The 16,929-nt window shown below is 43.7% G+C and overlaps 1 protein-coding gene across 3 annotated transcripts in view; it reads left to right on the top strand.

The window, feature by feature from the left end:
- The window catches only part of MYOCD (myocardin), a 224,187-nt gene that overhangs the window by 24,020 nt on the left and 183,238 nt on the right, over positions 1 to 16,929 (top strand). The window contains exon 1 of one of the 3 annotated variants that reach the window (XM_082213808.1): positions 16,027 to 16,157. The exons of the other annotated variants lie outside the window; for them this stretch is intronic. The gene's annotated coding sequence lies outside the window, so the exon portion shown is untranslated. Of the gene's footprint in view, positions 1 to 16,026; positions 16,158 to 16,929 lie in introns of those variants that run through there. 3 annotated transcript variants of the gene reach the window in all.

The raw sequence follows: 16,929 nt of genomic DNA, 5'->3' as shown, positions 1-16,929 counted from the left end.
TTTTTCTGAAACTTCAAAAGTCCTTACAATGCCTTTATTTTAGCCCTTAAAACAGGCTAGTGAGAACAAAAAATACATTTCTTATTCAATGCAATTAATCAAATCTGTATTTCATTCAGGATTGAAATCCAGGCCTGCTAGGTCCAAGTCAGGGCTCGATTTAGATGAAGAAAGACCCTAGGCTACTCCACTTGTGAGACCGTAGGCTAAGGCCACTTGTGATTTTAAAAAATGCATAAAATTAACACTGAAAAACTTTTGCAATAACTGAACTTTGTATACTTTTTGTGGCCTGGGCAGGCTGGGTCTTCCTGTTATGTACCTGCTGGGATTGACAAGGCATCTGATCCTCACCTGAATCTCATAGCTCTCCTGACAAGTGCTTTGGTCTGCCCACCAGATCAAAAGTAATCAATTTTAATCTAGAATTTAAATTCTTAAAACTTTCTTATTTGTTAATTCGAGCAAGTAAACTACTGCTCTCACCTCATTACAAACAGTATTTCTACCTGCAACACACTTGAGCAAACCTGCTCCTCTTCCTTTCACAGATATTTTGTTGCCATTTGCAACTGTAGCTGCCTCTGATTAGTTATCATTTAACTCTTGGGGGAAATAATTAGCATCACACGTCATGTGCATGGAAGTTGCTGAACCAATTAACCAACTAGAAAGATTACTGTCAATAGCACCAGTTTTCCTATAACTTGATATTGCTGGATAGTTTTGATGAACTACAAAAGCATTTTTAGTTTGCTTTCTGTTGCCACCCTTGAACTTTTCTTTATTACTGCCACTTTGTTTTGTATGATTCCTTGCAAATGAAGGAAAACAACTTTTCTGCTTGTATATGTTGATAATATAATTTTGGTTACTGAGGACAAACAAGACTGTACAAAAACAAGATTGGGTGCAGGCCTGGCCAGGACATAGGCGCCCTGATGACCTGTGTGCTTGCTTGCTTGCTTAACAGCTGTTGGAAACTTCAGGGTCCCTGCTCTCCCTTCTTATGGTCTTTGTACTGGACCTGGAGACTCCAATAGAGAGCATTCCATGTCAAGAAGGAGGGCAAGTGGGCAGGAGCTACACTGAGCAGGGCCTTTTCACTGGTGGTGCCCATTGTATGCCTCACTCTTCTCAGACCTGCTCTCTTTTGGCCTGTATTTTGGAGCTTTATAATTTAGGAAGACTTTGAAATAACTAGTTGACAAGTCTTATCAGTCGCTGACGTATGAGCAGATTTTATTTGCTGCTGTTCTGGGCTTCTGGTGCACCAGGGTTTACACCAGCGTAATAGAGTTGGCCAGGATGCCAGAAAAGATACAATTTACGAGCTTTCTTCATTTCCTGCACAGCAGGGGGTGTTGAGTCAACAGTGCAAAGGCTGAGCTGAAGCATTCCCTGCTGGTTACCTGCTTTCAGCAATAGGGGTCGCTGTTTGGTAGTACCCAATTGGTTAGCTGTCAGATTCTAGAACTCCCTATTGGTGGCTCTTAGGTAATACACAAAACACAGTCCATTCATAAAACACAGTGTTCATTCATAAAGCAGGAACATAAATCTCCATTGCTACATATTGGGTATATGTTTCAGCGGTTGAACATACAGGTTTATGGCCATGCTGTAGTGTAGTGCTTATGTGACTGTGAATAAAAGGTGGCTGGGCTCATTGTCTCAGGGTTTGGGGGGGAAGAGGTGACAAAACTGATTTCCAATAAGTAAGGTAAAGGTAAAGGTGCCCCTGACTGTTAGGTCCAGTCGTGGACAACTCTGGGGTTGCGGCACTCATCTCACTCTATAGGCCGAGGGAGCCGGCGTTTGTCCGCAGACAGCTTCCAAGTCATGTGGCCAGCATGACTAAGCCACTTCTGGTGAACCAGAGCAGCACACGGAAAGGCTGTTTACCTTCCCGCCGGAGTGGTGCCTATTTATCTACTTGCACTTGACATGCTTTCGAACTGCTAGGTGGGCAGCAGCTGGGACTGAACAATGGGAGCTCGCCCTGTCGTGGGGATTCGAACTGCCGACCTTCTGATCGGCAAGCCCTTGGCTCTGTGGTTTAGCCTGCAGCGCCACCCGTGCTGTGGTCTAAAGTACCCTCCCTTAATTTCCATAACAAGTCATTGAGTCTGTACTTTGAATAGTGACACCAGGGACCTAGAAGGTGCAGGGCTTGTCAGTCCAACCCCTGCACAGTCTCATCAGGGCTGACCTTAAGGCAATTGGAGCAATTTGGCCAAATTGGGCCCCGTGTGCCACTCCTAAGGGCACCCCCCCACACACACACCAGGGCAATCTAGATGGATTTTATTTATATCTATAAGATTTTGCAGACTTTGGCTGTGAACTGGGGGGGGGGATCAAGTTGTGCCCACTTCTTCAAATTGGGCCCCCACTGCCTAGCCCTGAGACTCATAGTTGCTGAGCCTGAGTTGCCCTGCCCTTGCATGAAGCCTTGGGTTTACAATTTAGGGAGAGGGGAGACTGCAGCACTGGGGAGCAGGCAGGCTGGCAAGGCCCCCTAGATTTAGAGGCCTTAGTTGCCCTGCCCTCACATGAAGTCTTGGGTTTGCTATTTTGGAAGAGGGGAGACTGTGGCACTGGGGAGAGAGCAGGCTAGTGAGGCCCCCTAAATTTAGAGGCCCTAGGCTTCAGCCTATACATAAATCCGGCACTGGCCCAAGTGTAACATGTACCTCACACAACAACACCCCCTCCAGTTCCACAAAGTTTGCTCTTTTCCTCCCTCTGTGCCGCCGTCTTCAGCTCCATTCCCTGCTTTCAAGTGATCCTAAATTACCAGAGCTACATTGAAGGCTGTACTCCCAGAGGACATCCTGCAATTACTTACTAATACATTTCCTCAAACTCTTGCTCTGGAATATCTCATAGCAGTCTGACAGAGATATATTCACCCCTAAGTTCTCTTTATTGTCCACAGCCGCTGTTCTGCACAGAAGATTTTTGAAATACAAAAGGTTAACAAGACCACACTTAGAGCTCACATTTGGCCAGTATGAAGCTCGACAGAGCCATTAATCCTATAACCATAGAACTGTAGAGTTGGAAGGGACCATGAGGGCCATCTAGTCCAACCCCTTGCAATGCAGGAATCTTTTGCCCAGAATGGGGCTCGAACCCATGACTCTGAGATTAAGAGTCTCATGCTCCACCAACTGAATATAGAGCAAGGTTAGGAACTGCTGTTCTCCTCCCCCTCCTGCAGTGTTGCAGAGAACTGGCAACACTAGTTAACCTGGGCTTTTGTATAGCAGAATATTGCATGACCTGAAAGATGCTATTGAGGATCACACCTAAAAAAGAGGATACAACATGTCTCCCTCCACTACCCACCCTTCCCCAAGTATTTCAGCACACACACACACACGCATGCCCCCCCCAATAGAACTTACACTTTGGCCCAGAGCAGGTAGGAGAGGAAGAAAAGAGGTTAAGGGAGAAGTTGGGCAGGGGAAGCTGTGGCTATACCCTCTTCTGCTTCTGAGTCACTGTCAGAGAGGATAACATGATCTCCAGAGTGTGACATGGCAACCCAACAGAAGAGACCTGTACTGTTGCTGCCTCCATCACCTCCTCTGTTAGCTGCCCTGACACTGAGGAAGTGCAGATCACTGTTTATTACTGTGCACCCTAGGTCTGACATTTAGACACTGCCAGGGCTCAGAGAGAGAGAGAGAGACGCTTGTTTTCTGGCTTAATTTATAGAATAGATTCACTTGATGAGTCACTCTGCAACTTGATGCATTCTGTCTAGATAAATGATACTTTTTATCCCTATGATAAAAGGGGATGCGTGTGATGTCAAAATAAAAGAATGTTTTCTCAGCCGAATAAAAGTTGAAGTTGACTAAAAACATCCCAAGAAAGCTGGAGTTTGGAGTCTTTACCATTTATAGTGAAAATTATCAAATGCCCTGATATATTTTTTTTCTCTCCCTGTCCTCCCAAACACAATACCAGCACTGTGTGTCACCTTGGCTGAGATGTGGAGAATGGTTGTTTCTGAGACACCTTCTAAGTATCACTGGCCAGATGTACACACCAACTTCCATTCCGTGCCCTTGCCCAGTTAACAGGGCTTTGCCAAGCCTCTGGACAAGTGTCTGTGCAAAGTGCTCTGGAAACACCAGCTCAGTGTGCTGCAGTTATCAAAAATGTCAGCACCGAACAACCAGATAGAAAATTGCCAGTAAATTTATCACAACACCACCTTATGAATGGTATTCTTCACACCTTGGCTTCTGTGAACAGTCCAGGTCACTTGACCATTGAGATGATACGATAGAACTAAAAGGCATATAAAAGAAGAGAAGGCTGATTAGCCAAAATAATCAGAGGGCTGCAATTACTTCTAAGTGTTGACAGATTGAAAAGATATGGGGTCCTTTTGTTAATCTACACAGTCTAGTTCTCCCGCATGCTCTACTCCATTTGTTTTAGTGGGTGACACTCTGTGTGTGTGTGTGTGTGTGTGTGTGTGTGTGTGTGTGTGGAGAGAGAGAGAGAAAGAGAATAAAACAATGTGCTTATTAATATGTCCTTTATTTCTGCCTGCACTGGGGTCACCACTCCCCACAGAAGTGAAAATAATAACTTGCTGGGTGGAGGGAGAAGGGGCAGTATGCGACAGTCTCCTCTGAGTCTTTGGTCACAGATTGCAAATTGGTTCACTTTGTCCCATGTTCCCCGCATCTTTGTTGTAGGAAAGTAATATGAATAGAAATTATTAGTTATGGGAAGGGCTGTAGCTCAGTGGTAGAGGACATGCTTTGCACACAGAGAGCCAAATTTTATTTCTTGCCACCTGTATGTTGGGCTGAAAAAGGCTCCTGTCTAAAATCCTGGAGTAACTGAGCTGGATGGGCAACCAATGGTCTGGCTCTGTAGAAGGCAACTTCCTAATGGTATAAAGGGAGAAGGTGTTATCTATCTAATCAAAATTATCAACCTGCAGATTTAAAAGAAAGTACTTTTTCCACCCAGCATGCGCTCAATCCTTAGAGCTTATAAGCAACCTAGGATGCTGGGAGGCACAGCTGGGCAACATGTGGTTCTCCAGACTGAAACCAAGGCCCCCACTAGCTACCCATTAGGGACTTTTTAATTTCTCTGCCAGCCTCAATTGCAGAAACAGGGCAGGGTAGTGATTACTGAGTGCTTCGCAGGCTGCATTAGGCTTGGACTTGGTGGATCACATGATGGACAGGTCCACTGTAAGAAGGTTAATATCATGTGAATTGGTTAAAGAACAACAAACTATGCGTTATAAACTTGTAAGTAGTTCTCTTAAGATTAGTTACTCTGGAAATTCCTTCATTTTAAAATTCCCTTGAAAATGTCTACATCTGAAGAAAATAAGGAATACAAAGAAAATTACATTGTGGGAGATTATTGCCTGGATGACCTCTACAAGCCTACCCATTGAATTTAAAGAAAAGTTTGGATTTGAATCCAGATCTCAATTCCACGCATTTTCCAGCAGACTGCATTGGTTCTTTCCTTTTCCTTTTCAATTTTTTTTTTGGGGGGGGGATGATTCTTAGTGCTTTTACCGAAAAGCAGAAAAAAATAGAAACAACAGGAACAAACTCAAATCAGGAGCATTGTCACAAAGTTACTAAGTCCACTTTTTAATTAACTTTCTGTTCCATCTACTTTTCACTCCAAAGTATCCTTCCACAACCGTCCACTCATTATCAGTGACTAACAATCATTGCCTTGTTTCAAAGCAAATGAAAGAAAACAGTAGCATGTGGAACCAAGGTCTTCATTGGTGGTTTGAGATCTGAGTACTTTCTTTAAAAAATAAAATAAAAATCTTTTCCACCAAGGCTAAGGTCCAAACCTGTTGATGCCATTTATCCAATGAGTTTATATTAAATGGGCTCCAGTGTCTAGCTACAATGAGTGTGGCTGCTATAAAAAGAAGTCAGTAAGTTCTTATACATCAAATCTGCAGCCTCATTTTCAAAAATTGACAGCAATGCTACCTTGGGATCCAGTTGTATTGCTTGGGTTGTCATTGAGCTTACTATTCTGGGGACATGTACCCCAAACTTTTCCAACATAATAAATATCTACCACATGTGAAAATATGTACCCCACTTCCCACATCCCCTCCAACATGACACATTATTGTTATTTGTTATTATGCTAAGAGTGTGGGGTGAGAGATGCCATTGATGCTCTATATTTATAATATTTTCCCGAATTCGTGCTGATGCCGACTTGAATGGTGATATCTCCCAATGGCATTGGTTCTACAAGCAGTTTGTACCATGCAAAAAAGTCACTGTTAACCTGTAAGCTTGCTCAGCCCAGACCCTAACTTTCATTAACTTTCCAGAGAGCAGCACTTTACCTAGATAGCTGTGGGAAACAATGGATAAGAATCTGAAGGTGGGGGGTGAAGTCTGGGAAGGGACAAACCCACTTCACCTGGATGAAAGAAGGGAGGTGTACACAGACAGCAAGAAATAAAAAAAGGAATAAATTCCAGAGATGTAGACCTGCCTTGCACTGTGGAGAAGAAACAGAATGTTGGCAATTGCACAGTTATACTCGCTGAGTTGGAACCATAAACTCCAAGAAAAAAGGAATGAATTAAACAGAACAAGAGCCGAGGGATTTTAAATGCTGTCTTAGAGGTTACAGTAGATGCCTCATAAATCTAAACAATTAGGAGATGCAGTAAAGAGGCCCAGCCCAAATGTGTTTGGATATGAAGCTATGAAGCTGGAGGCATAGAAAAACAACCTCACTCGTAGAGCTCTCAAGCAAAGCTACCGCATTAGGACAGTAGTGTGTCTTTGTTTGCTAGATGCCCTTGAAGTTTTATGTAAGAAAAGGGCAGAGAAAATGGCACAGGAGCTAGACTTAACCAGTTGCCAAAAGCATAAGTTGCATGGAACAGAGAGATGTGATGAGTCTTTGAATCCAGGACAGAACTGTGTTGATTAGAAAGTGCCTCTACTCTAGAAGAAGCTTCTTGCTACTTCATAGGAAAATCAGGGTCTCACGCTGCCCATGAGAAAAACACCAGCATGCTTGGAACAAACAGATCTGGGCACGACTAAGCCTAGCTGGCTGAAGTAATTCTTACATGTGCAAGTTGATATTGGCATATATGTATTTGTTCCGTATACTTGGATATGGTGCAGCAGATATCCTGTATGACCTGAAACTTGGAGTCTGTGGTTGAAGCTTAGCTCACAGGGTTTGCTGCAAAGGATTTACTTTAAGTTTTGCATGTGTATCAGATGGCAATTGACTTTTAGGTCCCTGTGTACACTTGTATCAGTTTTATGCCACTAATTGCCATGACTTCCCTAAAAGAAATAAAATTTAGCAAGGTACTGATGCTGCAATACTAAAGGTAAAAAGTTAAAGGACCCCTGGACAGGGACTTTTAGGTCCCTGTGTACACTTGTATCAGTTTTATGCCACTAATTGCCATGACTTCCCTAAAAGAAATAAAATTTAGCAAGGTACTGATACTGCAATACTAAAGGTAAAAAGTTAAAGGACCCCTGGACTGTTAAGTCCAGTCAAAGGCGACTATGGGGTGCAGTGCTCATCTCACTTTCAGGCCGAGGGAGCTGGTGTTTGTCCACAGACAGCTTTCTGGGTCATGTGGCCAGCATGACTAAACCGCTTCTGGCGCAACGGAACACCATGATGGAAGCCAGAGCACACAGAAACACTGTTTACCTCCCCACGGCGGTGGTTCCCATTTATCTACTTGCACTGGTGTGCTTTCAAACTGCTAGATTGGCAGAAGCTGGGGCAGAGCAACAGGAGCTCATGTGGATTTGAACCACCGACCTTCCAATCAGCAAGCCCAAAAGGCTTAGCAGTTTAGACCACAGCTCCACCTGCTATACTAGGCTCAGTTACCAAGGCATAAGCTCCATTAATCACATTTTAAATTGCTTCTGAGTAGATATGCATAAGACTAAGCCATTAGAGTCTTTGCTAAACACCCCTAGCTCCTACTTCACCCTGAACTACTTTTTGTGGATAATCTGTGTAAAGATGATTATTATTAAACCATTTAAAGTGTGTAGTATAGTTCCTCACTTGTAAAACCCAAATACTAATTCATATTATGAAGTTGATATGAAACTCACAGATAGAGCAATCCAAACCCCAAATCTGAAATGCCAGTGATGGTTTGGATGAAGTAGAGGTGTCTTTCCTCCCAGAGACCCCCAGCCCTGTTTGACTCCACCAGCCCTGCTGGCAAGGAACACCTCCACCCAGTTCTGCTCAATTCCACCAGCCCTGCCAGCAAAAAGCATCCCAATGCACAAACAGAAGCTACTGCTGGAGGCACCCACACTGGCCGTAGCCAATGGAACCACACACACCCTGGGAGGGAGCTGGGCTACCACAGGATCTGCTGGATGATGCTGGTGATGGTGTCTTCAGCATGTGACAAAAAGTACATAATGAATGTATCCGATGCAATCTTGTGGGGAGGTAATTCCACAGCTTGGGGATTGCCATAGCAAATGCCCTCTCCTAGGCAGCTCTCCCATGAGCTTATGAGGATGATGGAACTACCAAGAGGGCTCCCTCTGCAGAACATGAGAGGGTCCATGGGAAAAGAGGTAGCCTTTCAGATATTTGGGGCCCAAGCCATTTAGGGCTTTAAATACTAATGTCAGTGTGCTGAATTGGGCCTGGAAATGAACTAATACTGAGCTGGCCCTGCTGCTGTCATGTGTTGGCAACAGTTCTGATCAGGGTGTCTTCATTGTAGGATCAGCAAAGGGACATTATTTTACACCACACCACCTTCTGCCCTGGGTGGCAGCAGCAGTGGGACTGTGCCTGTAGTGCTGGCAGTACCGTTCAATCAAGCCCCACTGCTGGTGGTCAGGAGTTTAGGAATACATGCTATCTATATCTAAGAATATAAGTAAATACCTAAAATGCAGTTGTATTATTTCATCTTGCTCTAATTTTTCCTTGTTGGGGTAGAGAAGAATATCATTCATTAGTTCACTGGTTCTCTGCTAGCTTGTTTGCATGTAAGGGCACTATGAACAATCTCTCTTCTAATGAACAACTTACTGATCTGTTGCTTTTCTTTTAAACCTTGCTTTCTAACCTACTTGGCAGAATGGTTAACCCTGCCCATTGCTAGGGAATGCTGAATTCAAGAAGGCTTGAGAAATAGCTTTAACAGCCCACCTCTCTTGGGATTAGCGGAAGCTACATACAGGAAATGCTGCTGCCAAGGTCACTTTTGCTACTTGTGAGGCCTGAAGCCTACCTTGCCATAGGCTGCCACAGGCATCTGATGCGATGTGGATTTGTTTAACGAAGCTTAAAACCAAATCTGGACCTTCTTTTTTCATTGACTCTTTCCTTCTATAAATTCAAACACCTTGAGGAGAGTCTGCCTGTGCAGTCTTCCATGTGACATTTCACCCAAACCACTTACAAACAACTTGCGTTACTTACAAGTTTATTCATTCCTTTCAGAATGTTGGCTCAGCTGTGCGTCTCCAGAGCCATCTGTTGCGGGTGAGCAGCTTATCTCAGCTATCAGAGCCCTCTTCTAAATATTATGACCAAACAGGATTCCAAGAACAACAGCCATCCTGTTGCACAGAGAATGCGCAAAAGCCGATAAACTGTTTATACATTATCAGCTAAATAAGTTGGGTTTATCTGGAAAGGCCTGCATAAAATCCCTGGTGCTGGTGGCGAGGAATTCTGCTTGCCGTTACTGTTTGGGCAGGGCAAGTATTAGTGGCAGTGGCTGTTTTGTGCCCTGTCAGTCCACGGAGCATTCCATAAATCCAGCCCTTCTCCGCATTGACAAGGGGATTTGAACAGGAAAGCCAGCCAGGAAATGAATGTGGGAGAAGCATGGGACCTTCCGTAGCCAGAGAAAAGGATAATCTGGGTGAGCGGGATGAGGAGAGGTAACGTGAGCAACAGAAACATGGCATAAGGTAGGGGTTTTACCAGCAGCAAAGGACTGATAGAAAGTGTGTTGTATTCTGATGCACTAGATCCAACGTGTACTGTCCCCTTCAGAACAACCCAGACTTCAGATTCCCCTCTCTTCCAACTTAAATTAGAAGACTTCTGTTGCAGCCCTGGGTTAGGAGACCTACAAGGGTTGTTTGCAGCCTAGTAAATAAATCAAAGGTGGTGTATCTCTGAACACCAGGTGCTGAGGAGCAGCAGCAGGGAGAGGGTTGTGGTCTTCAAGTCTTGCTTGTGGGCTTTCCAGGGGAATCTGGTTGGTCTAACACAGTTGGAAGTCAGATGGACCTATGGTCTGATCCAGCAGGTCTGTTCTTATGGCTGTGGAGGATGGGAGTGTAGAGGGCAAAATACTTACTTTTTTATATGTCACAAAATTTATGTATCACTTAACTGAGAAAGTAGCTCAAGTGGTTTACATAAAAAAATCCAACATATTCATTTAAAATACCAATAAAACCAAAGGCTAAAATTAAAATAAAGCAATGCCTATCAAAGTTATTCAGCTGTTGATACCCTCTTGGATTTTGCTACCTATAGTTAGTCCATTGTCATATAGGTTCTGTTCTCATACATAAAGCAGCCTTATATGGAATGATGGCATACCATTGTTCCATTTTGCCTTTTGCTCCACCTTTTCTCTGACTGCTGGGAGCTCTCTCGTATTCCTTGCCATGCTGCTTGAGATCCTTTTAAAACTGAGACATTGTGGATTTAAATTGTGACTTTATGCATCTGAAGTATATAATATGCTCCAAGACTGAGTACAGAGTTCAGTTGCAATCTAGCCAGCTAGGTATATGAAACAGAGGAGAGGACATTTCCAGTAAGCTGCAAACCAAAAGGGAAGCATCTTTTTAATCTAAGAGTCCAATCTAAGAGTTATTTGATAAACAAGAAATGTTGTTTGATAGCAAGGGACATGGGCGTAGCCAGGATTTTTGTTAGGGGGGCAGAACCTCAGCAATGCATTTTTTATTGATTTGGGAGGGGAGGCAGCTGCCCCTCCTTGGCTATGCCCATGGCAAGGGAGGGATTTGCTGGATTCTGAAACTTCTGTTATTTCAGAAGCAATCAGTGAACCAATTGTGAGTTTTTCTTTCTTTCTTTCTTTCTTTCTTTCTTTCTTTCTTTCTTTCTTTCTTTCTTTGTACAAATTGTTTTAAGGCAGAAATTGTTAAATGATCCACTAAGCCTAAGGGACACATAAAATTAACACAAAGAATTGCAGGATCCCATTCCTCCAGAGTGGTAGTGCAGGGAGAGAGTTGGAAAACACATTAAAAAAATATAGTTACAAGTTTTCCACATCATCGCCCGTCTCAAGCTGTTCTTTATTCTGTACAGAAAACACCAGATCAAATGTTCCCAGTTTGGAAGGGTAAAGATTTCCTATCTCCTCCTAATCTGCGAAACACAAACTCTATCTCTGCTATTCATGTCTTCAGAATATGATACTTAACAATGGATATCTGCTAATGATGCTTACAGCAGAACACAGTGTTGTTCTCTGTCTCATAGACAAATGTGCTCTACATGGCCAAATGTAGTAAAATCGTGTAAAGGGAGCTGGTGTCATTCAAAGAGCTGCAGACAAGGCAAAGAGATCCTTTTGCAAAGGAGCCATGCTAATTTTACATTTTTTGGAACAAAAGTGGTGTAATTATACAATAGGAATAATACAGCATGACTGCATATTGCACCCTTGTTAATGCTTACCAGTAATCCATTCATTGGTTGCAGTTTTCTTAAGGCTGGTTCATATATGAACACTTATCATTTATTGATGGCAGAATAAAGTGATAACCTGCATCTGTTATATTCCATATACTCCAGAGGTGCACTTAGCTTGTATTAGAAACTGGGCTTTTAGTGTTGCAACTCCAGCTCTCTGGAATCAGCTACCAGCTGAAATCAGTCAGGTACGTCCACCATATAGTGTGTGCGCAGCCTTAGTCCAATACTCTAAACCAATATACCACACTGACTTTGGGAAATGAAAGACCTTGGTTATTCACTCATTCTCGGGCTCAAGACTTCATCACCACAACAGAGGAGCAATTAGCACTCACATATCTGCTGAGTAACTCCTTTAACAGTATGTGGAGTGTTTCTACATGAAATAGGAAATGTTTGGTATTTGGGAGGGAAAATGGGCAAGACAGGAGCCACAGCATCTCTGATAAAATTCCCTGGGCATTTTTCTAATCGTTCATAGAGGAATGTGCTTTGAAGTTTCCAGCTCACAAAAGCTTAAAAGTTGTTTCTCAAATCCCACTTTATTGGGTTTGCATGAGTTTTCAAAAGCTTGTGGATTTCAGGTTTGATGGGAAAAGGAGGAGCCAGGAGGTTTAACACTGTCTGAATCCTGGGATCTTCTGGTTGCAGAGAGGAGATTCACATGAAAAGCTGATGATATGGTAATAATGCCTCCTTGTGGGCATTATTATTGTGCAATAAATGTGCTTTCAGGTGTGTATCATACAAGCTACAAGGTACCAGGTAACTAGAATTAGCCTCAGCTATCCGTTGTTCTTTGTGGCACCTATAAGATGATGTGCAGTATCTGCACAAGTACAAATCTATTAATCAGGTGCACAGGGCTGTGGCCCCAAACATTTTGGTATACTCCATGTACAGAAGCTGGGTGGACTGGCTGTTGAATCTTACTTGACCTCTGACAATGGGCCAGCATTCCAGTGCACCTGAGGGCAGCAGGCAAGTTTAGGAGCACAAAGACCAACTATTGCCATCTTCAGCAGAGGGGAATGGCCAATGAGGTATGGAAGAAAGGATATGGGAGGGGATTTAGCCCTGCTGCTCCCCAATATCTGCCACCTAAGGCAATTGGCTCACATTGCCTAATGGTAGAGCCAGCCCTACAGGTGCACAGTGAATGTGCTGCTGCTGTATGTTGCTTGTACAAGCAGTTGCACAGATCACAGCATTGATGGGCAGAGTTGCTTATGCAATTATTAAATGAGTATCTGCTCTGAGCTAGGGACAGTAGTGAAGTGATATAATCTTTGAAGAGATCTAAGCATGAAAAATACCAAGGAAACATTCACCCATGTTATCTTGGTTTAAGGCAGGGGTCAGCAACCTAAGGCCCATGGGCCACAAGCTGCCCATGGGGGTCATTTAACCGGCCCATGAGCTGCCCCCGAACCAATCAGCCCGCTCGGCGAGTCCCTGCGCGCTGTGCTAAACTGGCACGTTGCGGGGACTTGCTTCTGTGGTGCCGAAAATCGTGTCTGCTCAGACGCCAGAAATCGTGGCGTGATCTGGCCCATGGAGGGATCTCCGCTGGAGTGAACCGGCCCAGGCAAGGTAAACCTTGCCAACCCCTGGTTTAAGGTTTTGGTTTTTTATAAGTAGCACAGTGCTTGGTTCTCTCTCTCTTCCTTTGTCTCACTTCTCTCCTGCCCTCCCTACCAAAGTGCTCAATGGAGCCCATTATGGAGCCATTTCCTTTCTTTCCTCACAACAGCCCTGTGACGTAGTTTAGACCACAGAGATAGTGACTGCGCAAGGCCATCCCATTTATCCATAAATCATTGGGCCTCCATGGGTTTCTTTTGTCCAAGCCACTGCGCCACACAGCCTCTCTCTTTTTACTATTGCTGGAAAAGGCAACAGCTTTGCATTGGGATTATTCCCTGGGCTTCTGTACACAGCTGTCTCATGTTTTAGAAATTCTTCCACACACTGCAGCCAGTTAGTCGCCTGTGAAGTGCTCCAGCTGCATCATTCTTAACTTCAGCCTGGAAATATATGAAACTGGAACTAGAATCTCAGTTCCTCTGTTCCAGCACCTGGGCTGCTGGAAAGTTCAGAGCCAAATCTGAATGCTACAGCTTGGCCAACTAGGTCTCAGTGTGGGTGGCAGATATTTACTTCTGCCCCATAATGTCAACACTTTCCTCCCCAGACAACCCGTAATAACATTACTTAGTATTTTTATAGCTTCGCATAATTTTTCAGTACTCTTTGCAACAATCCTGTAAGGTAGGCTAGTATCATTAGCCACATCTTATGGGCTGAGGCCAAGTGATGGCTACTTAATTTGTTTGAACCAAGTATATGTTATATGCTACCTTAACCCTATAGTTGTCAGGCTTACTGAAGAACAATCAAGTGTCTAGGAAATTAGAAGATGTATGTAGTTGCAGTGCTACTTACAGAGTACACATGCAGAAGCTTTTATTAGTGGTAAAACAGGAGAATGTGAGTGGTGTGGGGCAAAGCAGAGGGGAGCAGATTCTCTCTTCCCTCTGCATCATGCAACAACTTGATATGCCACAGCATCAAAGAGACTGTGTAGTGTGTATGTGTTCAGTTACAGATGGGTAGCCGTGTTGGTCTGCCATAGTCAAAATAAAAAAAATTCTTCCTGTAGCACCTTAAAGACCAACTAAGTTAGTTCTTGGTATAAGCTTTCGTGTGCATGCACACTTCTTCAGATACCAGATATCTGAAGATATCTAAAGAAGTGTGCATGCACACGAAAGCTTATACCAAGAACTAACTTAGTTGGTCTTTAAGGTGCTACAGGAAGAAATTTTTTTATTTTGTGTATGTGTTGTGAGTGCAGTACAAGCCTGCAATAACAAGAGCATATGCAGTGACCATTTTCACTATGATCACTGTTGCAATGCAGCCCCCTATGGTTGAACAACTTGAAATGTGATCCTCAGGCTGAAAAGTTTAGTTGCCCCTGAAATAGAGTACAGTGGTATCTTGGGTTACAGATGCTTCAGGTTACATACGCTTCAGGTTACAGACTCCACTAACCCAGAAATATTACCTCGGGTTAAGAACTTTGCTTCAGGATGAGAACAGAAATCATGCTCCAGTGGCGCAGCAGCAGCAGGAGGCCCCATTAGCTAAAGTGGTGCTTCAGGTTAAAAACAGTTTCTGGTTAAGAACGGACCTCCAGAACAAATTAAGTACCACTGTACATAAATTGCACGTTGTGTTCTAGAGGCATCACTTCTGCGGATATATATATATATATATAAAAACTTGGATAGGTTGCTTCTGGATGACCTGTTTATTCAACATTTATCCAGATCTGCACAAGTTTGCAGAGTGGTTATATGACATTCGCTACCAGTCACTGATTCTGTTTTGTTTTCAAGGAAATTATACGATGTCATGTCAAGTAATTACGATGTCATGTCAAGCAGTTCATTTTTCTATCATTTTCCTCACCACAAAAAGTGATTTATTTATTTTGGAAATACGCTTGTTGTGAAATAGCGCCAAATCCACTTTAATTATGCAACTGCATTTGCTGGTATGCCACTGAATCTCCCCATAACTTAGCAACAGTCTGAAATCAGCCTCTGTCTCTGGCCATGTAGGGTGCTTCCAGATGTGGATGATTTAGCAGCGCTCAGTTGTTGTTCTGCTTTAAGCTGGAAGCGGAATAGTAACTCTGCTTCCAGACATCTAATGCTTTGTAGCCAAGTAGTACTCCCCTCTTCACCATCTCCAAATGTTAGGAGGTGATTTTCCTTGGTGAGCTGTATGGTGAGGGTTTAATGGGCTCCTATCGTCACGCACTCCTCCCCTCACTGCGAAGTAAAGTGGGGGAGAAAAAAAGGAAATGAAAGCAATGATATTTGGAAACGAAAGGGTTAGAATCGATTCAAAGAGTGCAGAGATTGACCCTAGAGAAGGAAATAGGTAAAACACAATCTAGAACATAGTGGGAGAGAAATCTAATCATTCAGGATAGCAGCTTAGGAGGCAATGCACACCTGGGGAAATTGTGCAGTTATTGCGTAGTATCAAGAAGTGGATATTCTGGCTTCTGGGAAGGAAACAGAACCTGAACAAAGAAAATACAAGAGGGGTGTGTTTTGTGAATGCTCTATAAAATGTTAGTGGGCTATTCTATGGCGTGGAGGCAGTTGTGGGTTGCATGCATAGATTCTAGGATTCCAATAGGCATATATTCCCTGTTCTACACAAGGCTCCATTGTGAAAGGAAGTCCGAGACCTGCGGCAGTCCTAGTTGTGGTATTACTGTCCAGCTTTGCAGCATGTGCTGGGATCAAGGTAATGCTACGTTCTTGGCAGCGGAACTGCTGGATTGTTCAAGTCCCTTGTGGCCACAGGATTAGGTAAGCAGCCAAAGAGCAGAAGCTGATGTAGGTCTGTGTGCTAACTTCTCCCATCCCCAACTCTCCCTCCTACAATTGTTTGCTGTCCTTGAGCTGTTTGTGTTGGACTATGAGCACTGTAAACAACAACAAAAAAACCTGGGGTTTAAAGAGTAAGGAAAGAAAGAGTTTTAAAGCAGCTGTCAAGCATAAGATGGAAGCAATCAATTCTGACACAATCGTATTCATGCAGAGCAAGTGCCCTTTGAAGGGGCTCCTGGTTTTGCTGCTCAGGATCTTGCTGTATTCATGGCTTCATGTAATTAGTCCCACAACCTGATTTTCACACCAGGACACACTTCTGCAACATGTAATGCAACAGAAAATTAGCAAGGTCTTCTAAGCATGTGCAGAGAGAGGTCCTGACTCCTGCCCAACACACACAGACAGAGGCTTTTACTTGGAAGTAACAAAGAGGTTTTTATTTGGACAAGTTGTGGTACAGGCTTGGCACCAGACACAGGGCTTAGGAGTCACGACGCAGGTGTTTGGGAGCAGGGCTTCAGAACTGGATGGATGTCACCAAGATGTCCCAACAAGCTTCCCTGCACCTCCCACCAAGCTTGTATAAATGAGCCATGACACACTTGCTTGCAAGACTCACTCGCCTTGTGGGAATATCGGGATTGCAAGCAAGTGTGCTCCATTGGGACCGGTGGGTCTGCTGCCATCTGCAGAGGCAGCATCTGGTTCTAGGTGACAAAACTGGACTCTCCTGTTCAGGCCCTTGTAC

The sequence above is a fragment of the Podarcis vaucheri genome (genome assembly GCF_965113315.1).
Source record: "Podarcis vaucheri genome assembly, chromosome: 2".
NCBI classification, from domain to species: Eukaryota; Metazoa; Chordata; class Lepidosauria; order Squamata; family Lacertidae; genus Podarcis; species Podarcis vaucheri.
Note: the sequence above shows the minus strand (reverse complement) of the source record. Positions and strands in the feature narration are given on the sequence as shown.